At 39.0% G+C, this 26,940-nt stretch overlaps 1 long non-coding RNA gene across 2 annotated transcripts in view; it reads left to right on the top strand.

Annotated features, from left to right (window-relative positions):
• LOC115282173 overlaps nucleotides 1-26,940 on the top strand; it is a 76,316-nt gene that overhangs the window by 33,671 nt on the left and 15,705 nt on the right. For both annotated transcript variants that reach the window (XR_003904546.1, XR_003904549.1), the window contains exon 4: nucleotides 271-304. This is a non-coding gene — a long non-coding RNA (uncharacterized LOC115282173). The remainder of the gene's footprint in view (nucleotides 1-270; nucleotides 305-26,940) is intronic.

The following is a 26,940-nucleotide window of genomic DNA, read 5'->3' on the forward strand; positions in this document are numbered from 1 at the left end:
TACACCAAAAATGAAGCAGCCAAAAGAGAAATTAAGAAACTGATCCCATTCACGATTGCAGGAAAAACCATCAAATACCTAGGAATAAACCTAACCAAGGATGTAAAAAACCTATATGATGAAAACTATAGAAAACTTATGAAAGAGATCGAAGAAGACACCAAGAAATGGAAAAATATTCCCTGTTCATGGACCTTACTGTATTTTTAATTTGTTATTAAATTCTTCATCTCTGATTGATTCTGTTTATGTTTTCTCTCTTTGTTAAAGGTTCCACTGAGGTTCTCCACTCTTTACAAGTCCAGTGAGTATTTTAATGACCATTATTTTAGATTTTTTTTATCAGATGTATTACTTATCTCTGTTCCATTTAGCTTTCTTGCTGTGATTTTGCCCTGTTCTTTCATTTGTTACATATTCCTGTCTCCTCATTTTGTTTAACTCTGTGTCTATTTCTATATATTAGGAATGTCTACTCCATAAGGACAGAGTTTTAAAGTGGTGTGTGATACAGTAAAGCATGCAAAAACACTGGAAATATCAGATATCAGCAAGGGCAACAATCTTACAAGAGCTTCTGAAATTTTTCAGAATGCATCTTTCTGAGGAAATACCCAATCCAACCAATGTAGGATTGATTCAATGACACATGTCACCATTTTCAACCAAACCTTCAAGTCCAGCAGTTGAGACAAATCTTTATGGGAGCTCCTGTTAGAAGAGAAGAAAAACCTTGGTGGTGATGTCACTATCAGCAGTGGCCTAAATGGAAGAGCTTGACCTCAAATGCCACCTCAGTTAAAAATGAGATCCCTTTTGGGGCACCTGGGTAGCTCAGTCGGTTAAGTGTCTGGCTTCAGCTCAGGTCATGATCTCACAGTTCATGGGTTCGAGCCCTACATTGGGCTCTGTGCTGACAGCCAGCTCAGAGCCTGGAGCCTGCTTCAGATTCTGTGTCTCCCTCTCTCTCTGACCCTTCCCTGCTCGTGCTATCTCTCTCTGTCTCTCAAAAATAAATAAAAAACAGAAAAAAACTTAAAGAAAGCGAACCCTTTAGTATTGCAAATATGGAGCACAGTTACTGTAAGAGCCAATAAATGATAATTCTTATACTGTAATATCAAACTTTAAAAATATGACTACTTTTTTTAATAACAGAAGAAATAATTAAAAAAATATTTTTTTTGAGAGAGAGCACAAGTAGGGGAGAGGGTCTGAGGGAGAGAGAGAGAATCTTAAGCAGGCTCCACACTCAACACAAAGCCTGATGAGGGGCCCAATCCCATGACCCTGGGATCATGACCTGAACCAAAATCAAGAGTTGGACACGTAACTGACTGAGCCATCCAGGAGCCCCAGGAAAAATACTTTTTTTTTCTTTTTTTTTTTTTTAATAGTTTATTGTCAAATACAACACCCAGTGCTCTTCCCCACAAGTGCCCTCCTCCATCACCACCACCTCTTCCCCCCCTCTCCCCTTCAACCCTCAGTTCATTTTCAGCATTCAATAGTTTCTCAAGTTTTGCGTCCCTCTCTCTCCCCAACTCTCTTTCCCTCTTCCCCTCCTCCTGGTCCTCCATTAGGTTTCTCCTGTTTTCCTGTTAGACCTATGAGTGCAAACATATGGTATCTGTCCTTCTCTGCCTGACTTATTTCGCTTAGCATGACACCCTCAAGGTCCATCCACTTTCCTACTAATGGCCAGATTTCATTCTTTCTCATTGCCATGTGTATATATACCACATCTTCTTGATCCACTCATCAGGTGATGGACATTTAGGCTGGAAAAATACTTCTCAGATGGTTTCATATTTACTGTTTAGCCCAGGAGTTCATTTTATGTTGGTTTGAGCCAACTATTAATTTTAATAGAAAAAAATGACAATGATTTGGACTGAGATAGTGATATTGAGGAGAGTGAGAAATTTTAAAATTCTGAATACATTTCAAATATTAGAACTGATAATATTTGTTGGTAATTGGGTGTGGGATGTGACAGAAAGAGGGAGTCCTGGATGACAAAGTTTTCTGGCTTGAGCAATTGCTTGTTGAATGGAACTGCCATCCCCCGAGAAAAAGAAGACAGCAAAGAGATATTTTGGATTGAGAGTGTGAAACGACAGATGCAATAGTTGGTTCTGAACATTAAGTTTGAGACTTTTAACTGCGTTCTCAGCATCTCTGCTTGACTGTCTTGATGTCTCCAGTCAACATGTCCCATCTTCTTAAATGTGCCTTACCTGATGTCTTCCCCGTATCAGTTGATGGCAACTTCATCTTTCCAGCTCAGACCACAGGTTAATCTTAAAGTTAACCCTGATTTTCCTCCCTCTCCCTCTCTTCTACCCCTCTCCCTTTCTTTCTCCCCCTTTTCCTTCCCCTTCCCTCCTTCCTTCTTTCCTTCCTTCCTTCCTTCCTTCCTTCCTTCCTTCCTTCCTTCCTTCCTTCCGCACATCCAATCTGTCAGAAATCTTGTGGTCTCTACATTTAGAATTAAATCCATAATTTGGCCAATTCTCACTACCTCAGTTGCCAAAACCCTGCTTCCTAGCCACGAACATCCAGCTCCAGAATACTACAGAGGACTCCTACATTGTTTCCTTGCTTTACCTTCCTCCTCTACAGCCCATTTTCAACATGGCCGTTAGAACTGTATTAAAACATAAATCAACCAGATCACTTTTTCACTTCTCTTGGGTCTTTTTTCAGAAACCATCTTCTCAAGGAAGTCTACCCTGACCGTCCTGTGCAAAAAGCAGCCTTGCACACATACGCTTGCCTGCCACACACCCCCTGCTCCTTACTCTGTTCTAGTTTTACCATTATGGTAGCACTTTCCTTCTTTTTAACATACTTTGGAATTTCTTTGAATATATTTGAAATGTATTCCATGTCTCCTTCCACAAAACTGTAGTACGATTCCCAATGACTATTTTTGTCTATTTGTTCACTGAGGTATTCCAGGTACTTGGGACTGGGCCTGGCACAGAGTAAGTTTTCTGTAAGTACTGAATATTGAACACTGGCCCTGACTCTCCCCAAACGCCAGTGTCTTTAATCAGGGTGACATGTGACATGAGAGCAGTCCAGGCTGACTGTTAATTTGGTTCCCTTTCAAATGGATAGTTTTTAGAAAATTTATTGTGTGCTTAGAAGGGAGGCTGAGTTCTTCTTCGGGGCTGTATGTGGAAAGGACAAAAAACAGGAATGGGGCTCAAACTTTCCTTTCTTATTCCAGGCAACTCATTTCTACCCTGAATGTATCCAAAACAATTCAAAAACAAGCTCTGGCGTTATACTCTGTCCTTTAGCACACATCTTCCACTCAAGCATACACTCTGGGGGTCTCGCTGTGCCTGCTCCAAGTGGGAGGATTTTTGTTTGCTATATCCAGTATCTTCCCTGAGAGTCCATCTGGCAGGTAGAGGATTTTCCATTTTGGAATATTCTCAGGGGAATCTTAACAGGCCTTAGAAATTGGTGGTCTAGGCAGCCAGCACGTTTCTGAACTTAGTCACAGATCTAGTCTTTGAGGGTAGCCTGTTTAGTCCCATCACTTGAAAAGCCCTAATTTGCTTTTTCCAAACAGCCTGCTCTGAGATCTCCTGCTTCGTTTCACGATAGGTCTCAGCAGAAAACAGTACTCGCTGGGAGGTGTCACTGTGCTTGATAAGGAAGGACCCTCCCTACACCGAGGCTTTTCTCAATGGCAGAATGTTCTTGCCCGGTTATCTCATCTTTTTGGAAATATATTGTCTCCTTTTTCCTCTCCCACAGGTGCTCAAGCTGGGAACTCCTTTTAAATCATTTTACTCATTATCAAATCTACTTTACATCTTCAATAACTTGTTGCTCCTAAAAAGGTTTGCGATAGAATCCAATGTTAACTGGAGTGATTTCTGTATTCTTTTTCCTCGTAAAAATGGAGCATTGTGAATAAAATTAATGTTTGAAGAGTGAAATGGGTTTCATGATAGGCAGGTGACACATTTTCTCCATTTGTAAAAAGAGGGTGAAACCTTCTTCCCTAAAGCTTAGAATTATTTTGAAGCTCACTTGAGATGAAATAGCAAATGGGTTTAATGATAATCTTTTCCATTTTGCAGTGGAGATTCTCTGCTGACCTGGAAGGAAATCAGTACAGGGAATAGAAATACTTATTTTTTTTTTCACCAAGCAAAAATTTTATTTTATTTTTTTAATTAATAGTTTATTGTCAAATTGGTTTCTATACAACACCCAGTGCTTCTCCCCACAAGTGCCCCCCACCATGACCATCACCTTCTCCCCCCTCCCCCTCCCCCTTCAGTCCATGGTTCATCTTTAGTATTCAGTAGTCTCCCTTGATCTGTGTCCCTCACTCTCCCTGCTCTCTTTCCCCCTTCCTCTCCCCATGGTCCCCTGCCAGGTCTCTCCTGTTAGACCTATGAAATACTTATTCTAAACAGGACTTGAGGAGGGAAAGGGGAGTGGTTTTAACTCCTCTGTTTCTGGGGGAACTAACTGACCACTTTGTTTCTTTTCATTGAGGTTGACAGGAGGGTGGGAGCTAGGGGATATATACAAGACGAGAGTGGGAGGGGGGTCACTTGGGTACTGTGGGGAAAGGACAGCCAGAGCACAGGGGTCCCCAGGGAGACCCTGTGGACCCTGTCATACTACCTCCTGCCATCTGCCCACCTCCTACCTCAGGCTCAGAAAGACGGAGGTTGTTGAGGGAGACTAAGAAGGGACACTCATAATCCTCAGGAGTCTGAACATCATGTTATTAGAAGGAGAAAAGAGATTCCTAACCCCTAATTTCTTCTTCTGTCACCTCTCATAGATCTCCATCCTCCCTTATTTCTCACTTATCTTTTATATGGCTTTTACTAGCTCTTTTTTTCTCATGAATCTTGAGTCACACCCAAAAAATTGAAAGTAGCAAAAGCTTGAGGCTGGTTAAAATGTTTCAAGGTACTTGTCTTTCAAGAGGGGCCCTCCAGGGGAAATTCCAGTAAACAACTGTACTGTCACTATTTTCTGTGAATAATCACCTACCTTCAATCATTACATTATTTTTTGAATCCACATTTCACTGGCTCTGGCTTCTAACTGTTAATTTAGGTTGTCAACCCCTGTGAATTATGAGAGGGGCATCATATGCCCTTTTGAACAAATTCATTTTTTTCTTTTAATATTTTTAGGTTTATTTACCTATTTTGAGAGAGAGAAAGATTGAGCAAGAGAGGGGGAGAGAGAGAGAGGGCAAGAGAGAATCCCAAGCAGGCTCTGTGCAGACAGCAAATGTGGGGCTCAAACTCACAAACCATGAGACCATGACCCGAGCCAAAACCAAGAGTCGGACACTTAACTGAGTGAGCCACCCAGGCGCACCAACTTTTGAATAAATTCTAATCAGTGCAGCTCATTGCTTGCTCTTAGTTTTCTTTTCTTCCTTCCTTCCTTCCTTCCTTCCTTCCTTCCTTCCTTCCTTCCTTCCTTCCTTCCTTCCTTCCTCCCTCCCTCCCAACAGTGTGGAGTTTAAGAATCCTATTCTTAAGGGTTCACTTAGAGGACAGCATCTAGAAGACCCTGTTTAGATGACAATCATAGTTCTCCCATGAAGAGAACTTGACAGGTAGCCAGGGAATGAGTCAGAGGAGAGAGAAAAGGAAAAGAAATTTTGTCTTTAGAATCATTAGGAGTAAGGTTTATGATATGGGGAGGTGTGTGTGTGTGTGTGTGTGTGTGTGTGTGTGTGTGTGTGTGTTTGAAATGAATTATCCCACTGTTAAGAAGGTGTAAGAGTACAAAAAATAAAGACAGGAGACCCCATCCCCCACTCACTGAGGGCAGGTAGCTGTGAGAAGGTGACAAGAGGAATAGGGAAACTTTTTTCTGGAACTCCAGCTGGGCCTGCTTTGGGAAAACAAAGACTACGTATCTTGTTTTTCCTTATGCTTCTTTTCCTCATCTCTGGTAAGAGGCAGTGTGCTGTTACTATCTCCACTCCCCTAACTTGGTGGGTCTCCTCAGAAGAGCTGAGGGTGTTGTACCAAACCTGAGATTTGGCTTTGAAAAGTTACTGCCCATTTCCATCTCTGTCTTACTTTAAATTGAGATAATCAGCTTGTGTCTCCTTTTACCCAAAATCAATCATGAGGTTTCTTTCTGACTTCAGGCCAATGGACAGAAAATTAAACTTCCTAATTCACCCCAAGTACAAAGCAATTAAGAGATAAAAAGGGATTAGGATTCTGAAAATTACAGGAGCCCAATCTGACTCTTGCTCTAAGCTAAAAACATTTGAAATAGCCCTTTCATCCTTTTGAAAGCAGTTTGTAGGAATGTTTTCCCTCAGGTTAATTGAATGTCTTGCTGTCTGATTTCTTCTTGGGTTTCTCCTTAGAGCATGGTTTATATTACTTTGCAAAGGGTTTTTGTCATCAATTTTGGTATTTTTAAAGGTACCATGGTGTAGACTTCTGTCAACTCCCGGTTTCTCTTGTTATGCTGAGACATTAGGGAGGAAGTGATTGCATTGAAGGGAAGAGACTAGATGTACTGTTCTGGGACCTCTGTGTAATCTGTACCTAGACCTGAAATCAGGCCATTGGAACTGAGGGCTGAGATTTCGAAAAGAATGAGTGTATGAAATGATAACAGTTTATGAAATTGGGCTTCTGGTTTCTGGTCCAGTATCAAGCATGCAAGGAGCTTGGAATGGCTACTCCTACCTTCGTCACAGCCAAAAAGTGTGAAACTGAAAATTAATAGCTCTTCTTCGATCCCCACAGAGAATTTTGGTCACAGGGCAGTCTTCTGTCTCCAAATTGGAGAGTCATACAGGTGCATATAGAGAATCACAATTAACCAGAGAAGAACCCACAAATAGAAACCTCTACAGGAATAATACCAGGGTAGAAAACTGAAAGTATAATTAGTGAATTCCTAGAGGCTCAGTAAGGACAAATTTGAGAGTTAAAACTCCAGATCTAGGCTGAGGGGCTCCCCATACTTTTTCGAGTTTTACCTCTAGAGTTCAAACACATTCTCACGGTCAAGATAGAAGAAATTCCCGTATCTTCAGTAGGGGGAATAACCATTTTGAAATATGCTTAGAGCATTCTGTTCTTAACAAGGCCTGTATCAAGGGAAACTATTTCACCAGGAAGGGAAATAACCAATTCCAACCCTTTTGTAACCTTGCTGTCTCTCTGTAGGGAGGAAAAAACCAAAACTGAGAAATATTTGTGAAGGTCTCAGCCTAAGGGGACAGGCTCACTAAATAAAAGGCTAAGACCTAATCATAGGACTATAGAAAGCTTTCTCTTCCCTCATATTTTACCACTATTTCAATAAGATGGAATAATAACATATAATAATGGAATTTCAATGGAATGATCTGCGCATCTCAGATATTATTTAAGAAGAAATCTCTAAGGAAATCTAAAGACCACAAGGGCTTACAGAAACAAGGATGCCAGAGGCAATTTTAGCCTCTGATACTCACAGCTTCAGAAAACATTAATTCTTAGCCAGATAAACAAAACATCACATGAAAAGCCTATTTACTACAATTCTTTTTACCCAGTACATTATGTCTAGCTTTCAATCGAAGGTTACAAGGCATACTAATAGACAAAAAGCCAAAACAGCACAGAATTTGAAGAGACAGAGTAAGCATCAGGATCAGTCTCAGCTATGGCAGAGATCTTAGAAAGATCAGATCTAGAATTTAAGACAACTGTGATTAAAATGCTAAGGGCTGTAAGTGGGCAACATGCAAGAACAGATGGGTAATAATCATGTCCAGGATTGTGGTGGTATTAGAGGAAGGGATAGGGAAAAGTATGTGTGTTCCATCCTTGAAGTGGAAGACTTAACTGTAATTAAAAAAAGAAGTTTATTTGATTTCTCTTCATTGTCAGTTTCCTCTGAGCTTCTGTATATTTATTTCTATATCTTTCTTGAGTTTGAAAGACTTTCATCAGAGATATTATCCCTAACTGTCTATTCTTTTTAACATGGAGTGCTATAAAACTTGAAGTTATATCAGGGAGAGGGTGTGACCAGCCACTCACGGTAAGGTTACTGGGCAAGGATCTTGCCATTCTTGAGGGAGATGATGTAAATGTATTGAATGCCCACATACATAAGGTCTTTTAGGATTATCCATTCTTTCTTTCTTTCTCTCTCTCTCTCTCTCTCTCTCTCTCTCTCCCTCCCTCCCTCCCTCCCTCCCTTCTTTCTTTCTTTCTTTCTTTCTTTCTTTCTTTCTTTCTTTCTTTCTTTCTTTCTTTCTTTCTTTCCTTCTTTCTTTCTTTCTTTTCTTCTTCTTTTTTTGTTTTTCTCTTCAGAATCATTCTCAAATATATTGCTTGGGGCTACACCTGGCATTATAGTACCTGACAACTTAATCTGTCTGTTTTTGGCAAAGCTACTCACTCTGTTCTGGGTTATGCTATAGTTCCCATGTCTAGTGCAGGGTGAAGGTAGGGGACTCTTTTCTGGTCATGTTCATCAGGTCACAGCTAAGACATCCATTGTTCGTGTATACACAGTGTTGGGAGACAATTCTCTATTAATCGTGGGTTTTGAATTCTATTGTCTTGTGAGCAGAGGCATTAACAACTTTTTTAATGGGTGATCTTTTCAACGATGTTTATATAGCAAGCAGCTTTGGAAGATAGAGATGGGATCTCTTACTGAAGCAGAGAGATCTGTTTGCTGCACAGTGTAATAAAGGTAATGTCATTTTCCAGGGCAAAGGTTGGGCAGTTTTCTTGAAGCATTTTTAACATATTGGTCCTAAAATTGAGAATCCGCAGCTGTGTTGCAAACCCACTGCATGTGCAGCATTCACTTGTGCTGTTTTGTGTCGTCCCTGTGGGACTTGAGGGACAAGGTAAAAACAATGTGGACATGAAGATCATGCTGCCTGCTGGGCTGGCAGTAGTAACATCATTTGCTTCTGACCCATGAGACTCGTGTTTTCTGCAACATGAGTGGAACTGTGAACATTTAACTTGTAAGCTTTTACAACTAGATTAAAAGCTCAGGTGCTCAATTCTGTGATTTTCCAGTGTTACAATACCATGTATGGGACCCAGGAATAGTTATGAACTTGCCACTGATTTTGTCTTCCTCTCTATCTCATATAGTTATAATTCTGGTCTTACTACTAGAAGACTGGTTTGCTGCTACTCTGGGACCCACAGTCTATTTTCCTTCCCTAGTTTTGGAATATCTCTTTTAAATATGGAGAGAAATCCTTCTTTCATAGTTCTTCAAGTTGCCCCTTCTACTTTCATAAATTCCCATATCATAAAGATTTAGGTTTTGCAAAACAAAAGTCAAAATGTCCTCTACTTTCCAGCTTCCAACCCTACCACTCAGTGCTTCTGAGACCAAGAGCTACTGCTCTGATGTTTGGCAAGTGTAAAACAAGAAGGGAAAATACAGGGAGAAAAAGACCCACATGAATTACTATCTGAAAATGTTACTCAGTCACATTTAATCTGTGTTTGACAAGTGTCTCCAGTTCTCACTGAACACTTTCTATCACATTGCCAGAATCCTAGGAACCCTCCCACCTCCTGCCAAGCTTTCCATAGGGGTTTAGTAATTCTATAATAATTTAAAAAAGTCTGTATAGGGAAAGAAACAGGAACAGTGATGAGCACTTTGCCACCCTCCCAGATTGCCACAGCCACTTCCTTCCTGCTTTATTCCCATTAAGGTTTGTACTAAGGGATATAAATTCTCTAGAGGCCCACACAGGGCCCAAGCTTGATAGATCCTGGAACAGTTAGAGCCATCAGATCTCTTCCAGGAGGAGTTGAGTCCTCTGAAAATAAGACAAAGCTAGGAGCAGAAAGTGGGTGAAGGGCACTGTTGTTGGGTTTTTTCTTTTTGGAAAACAAAAAATGGAATGAGGAATGGATGATACAGTGATGTTTAGGTTTATTTGGCAGACTGAGGAGGGGAACTCTGGGGCCATGATCCACTGAATCTGAGCAGTGTGGGACTAGGAAGGTTAAAGAGAGAAGAATTACCAATCTTTCATCTGCCCCTTGGGGAGGTGACCTTTGATCCTAATCCAGGAAGAAAATGGCAGTAGGGAGGTCATGCCTATAAGTCAGATAGAGTTGGAAAAACAAGTGTGTAAATAAGAGTTGGGAGAAGGATGTTAAAGGGCTTATAATTATGTTATTTTTATGTCTTCCAAATGGTCCTGTGAGTTTCTTGAAGAAATCCTGTTTGACGTTAGGCTTTAAAAATAAGCTAATGTTTTACCTATTATACTTCAAATGGAGACATTTAATAAATTCAGTAAGTTTGGATACGTAGTGAAGAACTTTTTTGGTCTGTGTTTGGAGAAAAGTTATTATTTCAGTATTTTGACAGTTAAAACAAACATTAATTCATCCTGAGCTGTTTTACATGAGTCTCAATTTCTAGATTTTCCTGTAGCTATTGAAAGATCATTTTCCCTTGGGGACACTGCATATGGAGTGATCAGATTTCACTACCTTTACATATATCCACCTTTGACCTCCAACCTGTGGGCAGAAAATTGGTTTCCCTGATTGAGCTTGCCTACAGAGAGAGGAAAGGACTAATATTGGTATATGATTAAGAAGGTAAAATGAAAATTCTTCATGGGTCTAATCTAAATCCCTTCTTTTGACTAAAACATTTGATTATTTCTCATCTTTTTGATAGATGATGGGAATATTTTCCAGGTTTGGTTGATGTCTAGTTAGTCTTTTCTCAGTGTGGGCCCCTGAGAGGAAAGAAGGTATAACTAAAATCATAATTTGATTTTAGTTCTTATCATTAATATAAATTTCCTCATGGTCCCGGGCTTCTTGCTCCCTATTCTTCCTCTCTGGGTGTTGATTCCCTGGCTTTGTCCAGGTCCATGGTTCCTGCCTCTATTGTAGGATAATTCTTGTACATTTTTTATGGCAACAAAATATATCCCTTCGCTCTGTCCTAAATAATTCTGCTCCTCACTAGGAGTACAAAAAGGAAGAATGGTAGCAGGTAATTGGGGAAGAAAAATCCTGTTTTGCCTCTCTAGAATATCTGGATTTTATATATTTCCTCCTGACTCATATCCAGACAACCTGGAGAACCAAGTGCTGGCAGACAGGACAGGCTGTGGCAGGGGCAGAAACAAGAAAAAAAGGGGTTTCATTCTTAGGGGGCTATATTAGTCCACTAAGGCTATCATGACAAAATGCTACAAACTAGGAGGCTTAAACAACAGAAATTTATTTTTTCACAATTCTGGAGGCTGGAAGTCCAAGATCAAGGTGACAGCAGGGTTGATTTCATTTGGAAGCCTCTCTCCTTGGCTCATAGATGGCCATCTTCTTCCTCTGTCTTCATATGGTCCTTTCTCAGCGTCCCCACATTTTCTCTTTTGTGCCCTAATCTCTCTTCTTATAAGGACATCAGTTGTATTAGATTAGAACTCACCATGTGACCTCAATTTTATCTTGATTAACCTATTTAAAGGTTTTTTCCTCTAAATATGGTCATATTTTAAGGTACTGGGAGTTATGACTTCAATATGTAATTTTGGAGGAATACAATTTAGTGCATAAAGGGGGCTTGGGGATGGGGGTTGGGAATGGGGATGCAGCTTCCCTAGTTGGTTGGTTGAAGGACAGAAATGCACCTGTCTGGGGCCTGGGATGTTTTATAACCTTAAGTTTTATAGTCTCAGCCCTTCTACCAGCCAATTTAAGAGCTTGGGGTTACACATGTACTATATATACCTTAAAAATATTTGTGAAAGAAACGTGAGGAGAAGTAAATCTATAGCCATCAGAATAGTACCCTCTTAGGAGGGTAAGGACTGCGTTGATAGATCAGGTAGGATGATTTGGGGTGAATTTTTTTCTTACAAGGCTAAAAAGATACATATCTTTTTCTCTACTGTCCTTTAAAATAGAGATTACTGGAGAACACAATGACTAGTATCTTGGAGGTGAGAATTAATATTTCAGTTGTTTTAAAGCAGTGGTTCTTTCTACCTCTAGAGATTCTCAATTCCCCTGGGAATCCCTGGTACTGGTATTTTAAAAGATCTCCCCTGCTATATTAATGTGTAACTAGAGTGGAGGACCAACAAAAAATAGCCCTTTTGATTCTCTACTTTCATCTCAGAAAGCAGCATGCAGACTTCTAGAATCTGGAAGGGGAGAAAATCCTTCCTCTAGAACTCCAATGAAGAGGAGACCCTTGCATACCCAGAGAGATCCTATGTTTTCTTTTTCTTTTTTTTCTTCTTTTTTTGTGATATACCCAAGACCCACCTTGGACTCAAGGGACACAAATTTGGTCTTCTTCAGGGTGGTTGAACAAAACGTAAAGGTAAGAATAATTGGGATTTACAAACATGAAACATGTTTTGTTATTCTTATTAAATATGTAAAATGTCCCCTTTCCCACTTAGTACAGGTTTACAGACATGTTGCTGAGGGTATTTTGCTCATCCCTTGGAAGGGGACATTCTCTCCTATTCCATGTTTCCAGTTGTCTGAAGGAGGGATGAGTGTCAGATCTGTGGTGAAGGAAGATGAGAGGAAGCTCTTGCTCTCCAAACAGAATTCCTGTTTCTAGCTGGGGTGTTTCTAGCTGGTATATTGTATACCTTCCTCCCAAGGTCTGTACAGAAACTAGAGATGTCACCGGCCACCTGGATGCGCTGAGACATTGGAGAAAACAGATCCATGAGGTCAGTGGAGTTTGTGCCAAGAGAAGAAAGAGGGATGGAAGGATTTTGTTTGGGAAAGAACAGACTTGATTTCACCAAAGGGCTGTATGATTTCTCCTCTGATAGCAGCACCTAGACCTTTAGTTTTAAGAGCTGGCAGGGTTTGGGTGCCTTCCTTGGGGAAATGAGCCAGGACTACAGCCCAAAATCTAAGACGAAGGACATGTTGCAATGAGATATCAATTCTGTAGGAGTATAACATTTTTTGTTCTTATAATAAGAATTCAGATATGTGAGTGGGACGGGACAAAAGACACCTGATGTTTTCCTTCATCTCTTCGCTAGAATAGGAACTTTCTTACATACAGAGTCAAATAAGCTTCTTTTTAGGTTTTGTTTGTTTGTTTGTTTTTTGCTTTTAGAAGTTATTTTACTTTTGCATCCTGTTTCTATCTTCTCTAGTGTTTTTCAAGACTGATATGTCCTTTAAAATTTGTTTAGTTTGAAAAGGTGGGTGTTTATAATTCTGGAAATAAATTTGAACTTTGAAATTAAAAGGCCTGGCATGTTGATCATGACATATCCCTGATGACCTCCACTTGAGGCTCTGCAGAGCTCATCACAGCCCAGTCCGGAGCAGGACAAACCTCTGCATTCAGCAAAGGAGGGAGTTCTGTACAGGGGGCCCTGTCCATGGTGTTTCTCCCTCTGGAGGTACAGAGATAGGGAATTGGGATCCTCGAGAGAGTTTGAGTGTGAAATGATGAATGCACGTCTGTAACTCTGAAATGTTAAAACATTCTGTAAGAACCAAGATTCCATTCAAAATGTGTGAAATTCAAAATGTGGGATGTTTCCCAGGTAAATCTGTTGCTTACTTTGGGTTTGAATTTATCTCCTATTCTTGCTATCTCTGCCTGAAGTGTTCTTGGGGCTCAGGTTACACAGTAGGGCTTGGATAGTAGTATTTCCCCCTTTCAGGGATTGACCCAGAGATTTTTCCTCCAGGTTTATGAGTAGGGAAAATGCAGTGAAATTGTACTGATGCTGCCTGTCCCCTTAATCTACAAGAGTAATTATCTATTTTTATGTGGCTATTATGACAAACTTGTCCTAACTTATGAGACATTTTAATTTAGCCTAAAGCTAAACCATTAAATTTTTAGACAGTTTTCACCCTACCCCTCTAACCTATCTAAACCCTAAGCCTTTATCCTTTCCTTCACACTTTTCTATCACTTCCATGGGTTATCATGAAGAAACGTCTGCATATAGTGCTGGGTAATTAAAAATAAAAAGAACTGTTGGGGGGCACCTGTGGATCTCAGTTGGTTAAGCATCCAACTTTTGATTTCAGCTCAGATCATGATCTCAGGATTGTGAGATCAAGCCCTGCTTTGGGCTCTGTGCTGAGCTTAGAGCCTGTTTGAGATTCTCCCTCTCTTTTCTCTCTCTGTCCACTCTCTCACTCTCTTAAAAAAAAGAACTGTTTTATCATTTTGACTTGGTTAGTTGGGTAGTGCCAAGTTGTCTGCATTCAGTGCCTTGTTTCCATCCTCACTACAAACTTTAGTTTCCAGGGTTTGTGCAGGGATGCCACTCTGCCTTTCCTAAGGACTGTCACCAGAGTTGGAGTCTGTCTGAGATGGTGGGCAACAACTAGATATACAGAGCTGGGCCCAGAGCTTTTCGAGCAGAGAAATGTCAGGAGCAAGAATTATGTGAGAGAAATCTCAATTTTGGAGAGATCCAAGTATCACATTCGTCAGTGATGGTGGTGGGAGAGTGGAGTGATGGTAAGAGGAGTTTAGACCATTTCTTTTCTCCTTCCTCATCATTCCTATGGATTTTGGTGAAAATGATTCATAATACAGGAAAGGAAGCACCTCCTATTTCCTCCTTGGAGAATTACTTCTGATCTTGGACAGAAAAGGGACCCCAGGAAGTAGATTATTCATATAGATTGCATTTATGTCTAGATCTGTCTTTGAAAGATATGCCCGTATTGTAAACCTGTCCTTATGTTTCTAGGAAGAATCAGGGAAGAAATGGTGGAAGGAGATCTCCTTTTGCTTCAGTTGGTAGAAGCTACTAGAAGGATAGAAGCTAGGACATGGAGTATGACATTTTGATCTCAAAAATTTATGGGTTGGTTGTTTTTAAATCTTGTTTGTTTTTCAAATTAGGACAATAACTGAATAAAGACAGATAAGCAAAAGTGCCTTGGACTTTCACTGGGAGGAAATTTGTTATTTCAAATGCTTTATAATGAAAAGTCCAAGTTAACTCTCCTTATATATTTGTCCTGATTCTCCTGTTTCCAGACTTTCAGAATAAAGAGTTTAGCCCTGAACAAAGTTCACCACTAGCTATGGAAGAGAATCCTCCCTCAGGGACATCATTCCTGGGGAAGGAAAATGAGTGACAGACAAAAGCTTCTGAGTCCAGATGTAAATCCCATGTCTGACATATCCAAGCCTAACCCCTGGCCCTTGAGCATAAAAATAGGCCTTTATTAGAGACCACACACACAATCATGAGAAAACTAATATAAATTCAAGATTAATGAAAGAAAGTAAAAATTTAGCAGGAGCCAACCCAAATTCTTCCCATTGCCCAAGACTTTTGAAATGAACTTTTCCTTCTCTGGAAGAGTAGAAGGAGTGTAATACCTTGCCTTTATGGATCACAGGCATGAGCTCTCAGATTATAAAATAGTAGTTTGTGGTCACGACTTAACTCAATACATTTATCTGCAATGTTTCTATCTTTTACCCTTCTCCTTCCTACCCATAACAAAAATGAGAGCAGCAAGACTTCCCCATCTTTGTAGGGATTCCAACTTGGGTGTGGTTTAATCTTAGAACAGTAGTATATGCACAAAGGAACATCAAGGTCAAGAATCAAGTGTCCTCTAGTCCCTTGTTCTGAATTTTCATAGTGAGATATATCTTTTCTTTAAGCCAATATTTATGGCTTATAAAGTTAAAGAAGTAAGACATGTTCAACAGCAACAAGACTAGATGAAAGAGCAGTGCTCAAAGAAAAACTCTGTCCAGGGAAATCTCCCTAAGAGCTCATCCTGAATCTAGGACTGTGTTACAACCCCAGGTTCCTATAGCACGTATAGAGAGAGTGTTGGAGTAGAAGCAGCAGTGGGAAGAAAACATTTTGTTCTTGACTCTGGGATGTATAGAAATGACCCTAGGGTTTTCTTATGCTTGAGTAGAGAACATAGGATTTCATTTCCATGGTCTAGGAGGAGTTGTGGCTTAGGGAAGAAAATGGAATATATTCTGTTTCTCTATCTTGGCAGAGTAGCAAGAATTTCAGCCTGAGCAAAAGGTCAGCAGCACCCCAGGTTTCTGAAGGTGAAATTCATGTGGAACATCGGGCTGGACTCAGTTTTGGACAACCCGTATGTACTAGAAATCCCTTGAGGATTAGACTTATCTATATATATGAATATATATTATATATAAATAATATATAATATAAAATATATATTTTAAGCTAAAAGTACAACATATGCATTTCTTTCTATTATCTTTCTAAAGTGAAAGATTTTTTTGTGTGTGTGTATGTGTGTGGAAAAGATAAATAGGGATACATATATATTTAGTAATTTATCCATCCACATAAATAGGAGAAATGTTTTACCAATGAGATATTTAGTAATGTCCAAGTTAACTCCTCATGTACTTTTCCCAGTAGTTTTCCTTTGGTTTCTCTATTTCCAGATCTCTGGGATATCTCATGGTTACACAAAAATCCTTTCACTATAGTTCCTGTTTCCCATCCTCAGAATGATTCCCTGAAGGCTTTCTCTGTAATGGACCAAGTCTGACCTCTGACCCATGAACAGAAAATTGTACCTCTTGATGTGATCTCTGCATACATTATTCATTGAACAACTGTAAACCTTAAATACTCTCTATGTAGGAGCCACACTTACATCCTTTCTTATGTCTAGTATATTTTAAATAGTCTCTTATTCATTGTATTTTGTTTTCTATCATATTGTCTATTTTACTTTGTTTTCTTTTGCAATCACTCTTTTCTAAATGATTTGACATTAATAGTCTCAAGCTTTAAGTTTTATAATCCTCAAGGTCTGATGAGGAGATATATCCCTGGGATGTGCGTGATGAATTTTAGGGATGGAGAAGAAGAGAAAAAAGAAAGAGTTGATGTCTATGTTAGTTCTTTTTTTTTTTCTTCTGGTCTCAGACTCCAGAATCTATAAAAAGAGCCCAAGAAGCAAGTTCTGTGCACTTCTAAGAATACTAGGATTAAAAAGCAGGTGAAAAGAAATTTGGATAAAGAAAGGGATGAGTGAGAGGAGGAAGTATTAAGGAGATTTTCAAGGCATGGAGGGAGCAATGTGTTCCAGTTTGGGGAGGTAAGAGAGGAGATGGGAATCCTCTTCAACATACTTAGCTTTTGGGGTGGGGATCAATGACACCACCCAGGCGGGAATGGTCCTTAGAAAGTCCAGTGACTGGGAATAACCCTTGAGTATGCCATTTGGACAGGTTGATATGAAGGAGACCCAACGATAGCTGTGTGGGTGGAACCAATGGGTATGAGACTGTTGGGTGATGAACTTGTAGACTTCCCAAAGGCATCTGTCAGCTGAAACAGCTGTTAGTTAGGAAAAGGCATCTGAGAACAATTCTGTAGCAATGAACACCTGTGGACTCAGGTCTTGGCTTCTCAATATCATTCTCCACTGAAAGAATCCAGGGTTCTTTGAAGAAATGTCTGACTCCAGGTATAGGGCAAGAAAGTACAATGTGAACTTTGAGTATTTCTTGTGCAAAAAAGCAAGATAGTGCTCAAAGAATTGGGGAGGTTGTGTAAAGGACACAGGAGCCAGCCTGAAGGGATTTCCATGGGCCAAGTCTGGAACAGTTTGAACATCATAATGACCTTTGATAGTAATGGAATATATCCCAAAGAATAAAATAACAATCCTTGAATCCATAGAAGTAAATGAATAAGTCAATAAACGAGGAAGAAGAGAATGCTCTTCTTTATAGTCAAATTCCAATTAATAAAGACAAATATATAGGAAGAACTAGAAAAGCACCTTCTGGCAGTCACTGTAATAATAATTGTTTCAGGCAAAACTCACCAATGACTCCTAAAACCAGAGGGTGAAAGTATAATGAAAGATGATATACTTACATAGTTTCAAAGTATCTCCCCACAATATACTTATTGGCTAGGATTCAAAGAAAAAAATAGTATCTTTTGAGCAAGGAAAAAAATAGTATTTTTTACAGTGGAGAAACCTGCCAGAAATGATCTTTTCTGTGTGATCAAATTAACATCATCAGTAATGGGACACTTAAGACATTAAGTGCCCCCCGAGAAGGGCATAATAACATTTGTATGATATTCTGACAACAGTGTATTCCTGAATCTAATCACAAGGGAATATCAGACAAACCCAAAGTAAGGAATAATCTGCAAATTAACTAGTTTAAACTCTTCAAACTATCAGGGTTATGAAAGGCAAAGAAGCATAAAGAAATATTTCATATTAAAGAAGACTAGTACACCTGAAATAATGTATAACATTGTGTGTCAACCATACTCCAATTAAAAAAAAAAAGAAGATGACCAGAGACAAAACGATTAGCTATAATCTGTAATCGGTGACCCTTGATTTACTCCTGAAGCATTTAAAGCACAGTAGCAGACACTTGACAAACTTTGCATATGATCTGTCTATAAACTAGATGATGATAGTGGTATTAGTAATGGTATTGCATCAATGTTAATTTCCTGATTTTGGTAACTGCAGTGTGATAATGTCTAAGAATATTGTTATTTTAGGAATACAATAGAAGCATGTAAAGGTGAAGGGACATTCTGTCTAAAACTAATTTTCAAGTATTTCAGAAAATGAAGTATATATCAATGGATTTAAAAGAATGATAAAGCAAATGGGATAAAATGATAATATATGAGGAATCTTGGCATTGCACATGAGAATTCTTTGTTATGATATTTAAAACTTTCCTGAAAGTCTGAAACTTTCAAAATTAAGTTACCCTATAAAAGCTATGTGGAGAGGAGTTTTACAAAAGAGTCTTCTCTGAAGCCATAGTTCATGCAGCTTTCCTGAGGATCCCATGGACAGGAGGCAAGTCTAGGCTTTAAAGACAGGTTGTCCTGCCTACTGGAGAAGATTATGTTGCTTTTACAATAAAAACCCAAATGATTTTAAAAAATAGGATAATATTTACTCCTCAAGTTTAAAGACAACAAAGATATCAGTTTTAACAATGTGAATTGTTGATGAAAATAATTTCTTAAAATGTAAAAGCAGTTTGCAGGCATGTATTTCTTATCAGTGGGCTCTAATAATGATGTCCAGATGGACTTATCTCTTTACTATGAATATGATGTCTGGGGTCTGGCAAGTCAGACAGAAATGAGAAATCTGCAGAATTCAATCAAATGTTATTTAAATATCTGTAGGTTTGTAGTGGGAGCCCATGGCAAAATATGAAAAGTATTCAGAATGGAACTTGGCAGTAAATGAGTTAGTTAAATCTAATTAAGTGCTGAAACAATCTTGGTGGGGATTTGGAGACTCAAATCAGATTGAAGAAATAGAAAATGTGTAACTTAAATTCATGGGGCCATGCAACTATTTGGAGGGCACAGGCTTGGATTTCCTCTTTGCAGAGTGGCTCTATAAAAAAGTTACACTTGCCCATTAGTGGCCTGTGGAAAGTCAATCCTAGTCAAAGCCTTGGCCAGTGAGCAACCTCACTATGCCAAGAGAGTCACCACAATTCACCTGAGATAACAAATTCTAACTTGCTTCCTTTAATATATAAAATTCATTTCATCCAAGGGAAACATGGACTCGTTTTAGAGATAATGATTTAAGTCAGACCGATAATATTAACAATTTTTTTGTTATTTAACTAGAATAGTACATATTTGTATTTAAAGAGAATTGAATATATTATAAACATATTGGCTTTGTGATTCCAATTTAAAATATATAATTCAGCAGCTGATTTAGACATGTGATTTTTAAGTTGAAATGCATAAAATATTCTGCTGAGCTTATAAATAGTATTCACTACTTATAAGAGCTTAGAATTCATCATATTTTAAATATCATATATTGAATTTTAGTTGAATTTTTAAGTGCCTAGAAGCATTTTCCTTATTGTGGCATTCAAAAGATGATTTTAAAAAGAATTATATTAAATATGTAAATATAGTACACAATGTTTAGGAGACCTTAAGTTTATAAAAGAAACCAAATAAATTGAGTTGATCAAAGATTAATCAAACATTTGATATGACTTTGTGAGAGTAATTGTTAAAGTTAACTATTTTATTTTATTCTTTTTCTATTGCTACTGAGATTGATATATAACCTTATATTAGTTTAAGGTATACAATATAATGATTTGATACACACACACACACACACACACACACACACACACACAATGATTACCACAATCTGTTCAGTTAATGTCATCACCTTTCATAGTCAAAATTTTTGTGTATGTGACGAAAACTTGAAGATCTACTCACTTGGCAACTCTCAGATGTACAATATTGTTGACTGTGGTCACCAAGTTGCACATTATATCCCCAGAATTTATTTACCTTATAATGGAAATTTGTACTTTTTGACCACTTTCACCCATTTACACACACTCTAGTCCTATCTTCTGGCAGCTACCAATCTGTTCTCTGCTTCTATGAGTTCAGGTGTTTTAGATACTACACATATGTGAGATCATACAGTATTTGTCTTTCTCTGACTTACTCAATAGCATAATACCGTCAAGGTCCCTCCATTTATAAATAAGCATTTATAAATAAACTGAATATTAATTAGGAAAAAAACACCCTGAAATGAAGTAGCAACTCAAAAAAAAAAAAAAAGCTCCACATATTGATACCTACAGTAAATCTCATATAGGTAGGTTTATGGAGGTTTATCTTAGAAAGGAGAAGTGAAATTATAAGTAAAACATTAACAATAGTGAACTGAAATACCTACAAGGATATTTTAAGATGCATAGCATAGGCATGCATGGGTGGCTCAGGTGATTAAGCATCAGCCTTTGGCTCAGGTCATGGTCTCATGGTTCATGGGTTCAAGCCCCACATCAGGCTCTGTGCAGACAGCTCAGAGCCTGGAGCCTGCTTCAGATTTTGTGTCTCCCTCTCTCTCTCTACCCCTCCTCCTCACATACTCTGTCTCTCTCTCTCTCTCTCTTCTCTGAAAAATAAACATTTAAAAAATTTAAAAAAAAGATGGATAGCATATGTCAGATGCTCAAATGAAATTTTTTATTGGTGAAACAAGATATATAACACATGGAAAATGTACATGAATACTATGCTTCACCAAACATAGGTTTTATCCCTAAGTAGTCAGATCATTAAAAATAAGAAAGGAATAAGATTATAACACAGACATAATATGCATCATTATCATTCAGAAATGTGGAATTCTAGCATAGATGAAATACATGGAAATCAAGAAAATGGATGCCAGGTAAGTCCAAAGTCCTACATCAAATTAATATAGAACATCTGGGGGGATATTATTTTTCGGCAATTGAAGTCACTACTTTTACATGAAATAACAAAACACAAACTTAAGGTGAAATTTATATACTATTGAGCATGCACTTTAAAAGGGAAAACAGAAAGGATTAGAATCAAGGAAATGTAACAACTATTACATAAGGCTGAATCTAAAATCAGTACATAAGTAAATTCCTTTAAAAACAATACAAAATGGATGCATGTTTTAGTTAGGAGAAAGATTAAGCTGTCTGTAAAAAAGACCCCAAATTATAGTGGGTATTTCTGAAGAAATAATATAGAAGTAGTAGAAGGGATTGCTCAGATAAACACATTTGTGTTTGATTAAATTCCAGAAGATGAGGCAAAAGCATGCTATAATGAAGAGATGAGTGGAGAATGTAGAGCAGCATACTTCTTACTACTACAGGGACTGCTAGTTGTTCAGTGATTGGTTGATGAGGCTCAGAACGTGAGCACAGCCTGACCTCAAACTTTCCAAGCCCATAATCAAGGCTGTTGATAACTTTTTGGCCTACATACTTAAGGTAACAAACAGGAAGTTTTTACAACCCCTACCCAGTAGGACTCTGAGTGTGGTAGTGCCAAGATCTCTGGTTTTCTGTGAAACTGTTGGCACTAAAACATTAGGGAGGTGGTTGACTTGGGGTTCATGATTTCGAGTAGACTTTCTCTGTGCATGGATATTTAACCATGTGTGGGAGGTAGCATTGCCAAGTGGTGAGCATGGAGATCTGGGATCCTTCAGCTCATCTTTGAGTTCTGGTCCCTGCCATCAGCCAAATGACTTGAATAAATGACTCATCCGCTTTAAACTTCAGTTTCTCTGTCTGTAAAATGAAGATAAGAGACCCTACTTATTAATATTGTTGGGAGGACTAAAGGAGCATGTAAAGTGCTTAGCTTATAGTAAGGGCTAAAATCATGTTAGCTATTATTTTTAATATTCATTTTTATTTATTATTTTACTTTAAATATTAGTATTTAATTGCTCTTGTGTACCAAAGACCAATTGCATTGGGATTAGATTCTAACCAACTCTGTTACCACTTTGGAAATAAGACTCCTCAATCTGTTGAGTGTGGCCCAAGATTTCTGCTTGCCTCCTACCCACTCAGCAAAGAGCCACAGCGAGCTTGTGGTAATGCTAGCTATGCACGTGTCTTCTGTGAGCATTTTCAAAAGGATGATAAATTACCCAAACTGTGGCAAAGTCTCTGTACCTATTGCAAGACCTAGGGGTAGGAATGTGCGTTAGCCAAAGCAATCCATAACAATTTTGAAGTTACTGGCACAAGTTGAGAAACAGAGTATCTTGATCCTTCTGAGAAAATTTTGCAAATGTTCTGCTATAATTGTATGTAAATCTGAGACTTGGCATCAGCATATTTCCTCTTAGCAAATGTGTCTAAATAAATTGATTCGCCTTGTCTAAGACAGAAAGGATATCTCCAACCATTAGTATTTTGCCTCTGGGTTGGTTTTTTTACAGCCTGGTGTAATTTCAGGCAGCAGGCCATCGTCCCAAATGCATTTCTGATTGATTTTCTGCCTAACAACTGACAACTTAACTTTTCAGCAGGAGGTCTGAGCTCAGGCCTCCTTTTTAATGCTTCAGAGTGTAATATGATCCTGATGGATGGTTCTGAGGAACAACTGGCTTTTGTGATGGAAAAGAAAGTGTAGGACTTGGTTCCCAACCACACAGGGATTTCTTCCATATGGATTACATTACTATAAATTAGAGAAGGGTAGGGGCGAGGAAGAGGTGGTTGCTTTTGTGGGAAAGGTCAGGATTTAATACTATTGTCTTCTTGCTTATAATTTTAAGAGTTCTGTTCCCACTTGAATTCATGATTTAAGAAAGTATTTGGTGAAAGTGGGCACAATCTACTTGATTGCTTATGTAACTTTACAAAAGGCATTTAAAAATCCCATTTTAAAACCTGATTCTAACCAAGTATCAAGAATCACAATCTGCTTAGTGGTCAGTTTTGTTCCTTAATGATACAATTTGTATTTTGTTTTAAATGGATTTGATCCTAGAGATTTGATTCTAATTACACAGGCCATTGTGGGTTCCTGAGGGTTTCTCCAACAAGCAGTTGTCTTTGGTATTTGCATCTGAGTGGTTTGTGAAGGATGGAAACTTCTTTGACAAACCTCCAAGTCCATCAAAAGGATTACCAGGATTTTAAGCCCAAATATCAAATCCCCAGCTGTTGGTAAAAATGTATGAGCTCTGGTTCTAAATGACCACAGCTGAGTGACACTTTGATTTTCATACAGGCTCCTTTTGAGTGGCAGGTGGTATTCCAGTTAGTTTGACTATTTAAAGTTCACCAGAGTCTGGGTTCGCCTTTGGTGGCAAACCTAGGAGAATTTATATAATGGCAAACTCACACTAATTGGTACCAATGCATATGCATAGCAAAGTCTAATAACCTTGGCCTTGTTCATGCTCCTTCCCACTCTAATCTGCTTTTCCCCATTTTCTTCCCATTTCTGAATCCTTCTAAGTCTACCTCATCATCTACTGTGAGGTGCTCCCAGTTACTTTGACCCCAATGATCTCTTCTATTTCTTACCTCCTAATGCATTTGTGGTGTGTACCATCCAACTCAGTTTATAGTAATATTGTGTTTCATATATTTCTCTTATTAATGTGTGTGCATTGGCTCTTCTTTTAACTCCAGTTCCTTGGATAGGGACAGTATTTCATACCATTCTTATAACTTCCTCCTTTTCCCGATAGTGTCCAACTCAGTGCCAAACATCCAGCAATTAACTAAACATTACCATACGATTTAAAACAGAACTCTAGAAAGCTTTTGAAAAATGTCAATAACTTGAGAGCTTATATTTTAAGTCATAATCAGTTGTCCCCTTAATTGGAAATGAGCGCTTTCTCTGTGTACCTTGTATATTCATGTGGGAGGGCAGCACAGACAGGGCTGTGGGGAAGGAGGGAGAATGGTTTTCACTTATTTCGTACTGTTGCCTCCATTTTCCCAAATCTTTTAGAGTAGACATAGTGGATCAATCCAAGGAAGCAGACATCTCACTATGTATTTCAACAGAGAGAATTTAGCCTAGGAAACTGGTTAAGACTGTTGGAAAACTGAAAAAATGGAAAAGGGACATTAGAATATCACAGAGATAGTAACTGCAGGAAAGAATCCTACGCAAGTGATATGGTTTGAAGTTAATGTCCAAGAAAGAATTCTTGAGACCATTTCAGTGCCAAAAGGTGTTTTTATTAAAGCACAGGGACAGGACGCATGGGCAGGAAGAGTTGTGCTGGGATCATGAGGAGCAATTGGTTACACACTTTGGAGTTGGAGAAGGTAAAGACAAAGGAAGTTTCCAAAAGGATTTTCAGAAGCGAAAGAAGACTTACAGGACCCTAGAGGCCTAGCTATTATCAAGCTAAAGTTGTTTTTCCCTCTATCTAGCAAAGCATTAACATTAAGACAGTTGGGAGTTCCTGGAGGAATGTTATACTCTGCCTGCCTCAAGTGTTTGTTAATTCCTGTAAGTTATAAGGAAATTTTATTTTACCTACATTTCTTTTGTCTTTGTTCTGCACATCATTAGCCCTGGGTGAACCAACTGGAAGAGATTGGGGTGATGAGAACCTAGAAGCCGGGAGGAGCGGTCCCACGGAACTGCACTCACGTCTCTGAGGAGGGCAAGGGGAGGTGGTCTGAGGATGGCAAAGAAGGACGCAGGAGCCTGGGACCAGCTGCCTTGCTAGAGCAAAAAGCCATTGTTGAGTGCCACTGACTGAAAGAGCAAGCAAACAGGGAAGACTGAGACCTTCTTTCCTCGTCTCCCAGACTCCCTCTAGCGCCCCCTGTTGGTAAGAACCTATCAAGAACAGCTGGCAAAGGAAGAACATGGCTTTCAGAATCCCAGCCCCAGCATCAGGGTAGAGCCAAGCAACATGGATTTGGAACTGAGAGTTAACAGCTTCATTAAAGCGCACACAGGAGAACAATACATATTGCCTTCCTAAAGCCTGTGCCCAAAGCACAGGGTCCTCAGTGGTTGCCAGAACCCAAAGGCAAGGAGGCGGGGCAGCAGTCACATGGCCTTTTGCTGAGGGAGCAGCCCTGCCAAACAAGTCACACTCAGAGGGAGCTCTGAGCTCCGTTCTTCCCCTTAAAACCTACATGCTCTGCCATCTCACTAGCCTCTAGTGTTTGTGGAGACTTCTCTACCTTCCCTGGAGCGAATGTGATGGAAAGGCAAAGGTGACACTTTTGGCATGTTACACGAATCTGGAGGAGCGCCGGCTGATTAAATCAAATTCCCTGAAATTCAACTATTAGAGAGTCCTATTAATAGCTACTCACGATTGACTCCTACAGGGAGACCCACTCTGAGAAGTGTGATTATTCCTTCATTATGATGTACCGACTTCATATAGAACCTGATACTTTTATTAGAGGAAAGAACTAATTTTACATTAAAATAACTCCACACTAGAGAAAACATCTATCCTGCATATAAGAGTAAGTTCAAACACGCTATGTAAGTTTTTGGGTGGAATTCTTCCGACAGCGAGGAGCCGGGAGCTATGTGTGATACTGTGGCAGGGTCTTGCCCACAGTGGGCACGAGAACTAATGCATGCTTGTGGTGAACTGTGTCTACACAGAGTGCACTACCGCGAGCACATCTTCCAGTCAACCAAGTGTGAACTGATTCAGGCTCTAAAGGGATCTTGGTGGAAATTCCTTAATAAGGGATCCCTTAATAAGAGAGTAAGGGATTCTCTATGCAGATAATGATAATTAAGCAATACTTCTGAGGTGGCAGGGTGAGGATGCAAACCCAGGGAGCGTGGCCTGCAAGCGCATACTGCTTCACAGCTCACCTGTTAGCAAGGAGACTTGCTACACAAAAAGAGTAGTCATACTGAAAACATTTACCAGTGACTCCTGGAAGAATGTCCAAAGTGTTCATGTTGCAGAACACACCGGCACTCTTAAAGGTTATTCTTCTATCTAAGAAGGAAGAAGAAGTAGGAGTAATAAAGCAATTGAGCACCCACTCTGTAAGCAAGTCTGTGTTGAGCATTTCACATACGTTCTAAGTTGGATTTTATCAGACCCATTTTTCAGATAAGAAGGTTGGAGGCTCAGAAACGGTAAGTAACTTGGCCAGATTATTGAATTAATAAGTGACAGAACTGATCTTTGCGTCTGTTGATCTTGGATACTCATGTTCTAGGCATTAACACTTTGAGTTTCTTTCAAAAATTATTTAAACCTTTGAGGGGCACCTGAGTGGTTCAGTTGGTTAAGCATCTGACTCTTGAGTTTGGCTCAGGTCATGATTTCATGGTGTGTGAGATCGAGCCCTGCTGGGGATTCTCTCTCTCTCTCTCTCCTTTTGCCTATGCTTACCCGTGTGTGTGTGTGTGTGTGTGTGTGTGTGTGTGTTCTCACTCTCATAATAAATAAATAAATGTTAAAAAAATTATTTAAACCTTCGACAATACTTACAGATTAGATAATAAAGATCTTAGAAAACAAGTGAGAGAGGAGTAGTTTGTTTCTATTTAGCTTTTAGTTTTGTTTCTTATTCATGACAAAAGCCATGATGACTACTCAT

This window comes from Suricata suricatta, chromosome 1 (assembly GCF_006229205.1).
Source record: "Suricata suricatta isolate VVHF042 chromosome 1, meerkat_22Aug2017_6uvM2_HiC, whole genome shotgun sequence".
Lineage (NCBI taxonomy): Eukaryota > Metazoa > Chordata > Mammalia > Carnivora > Herpestidae > Suricata > Suricata suricatta.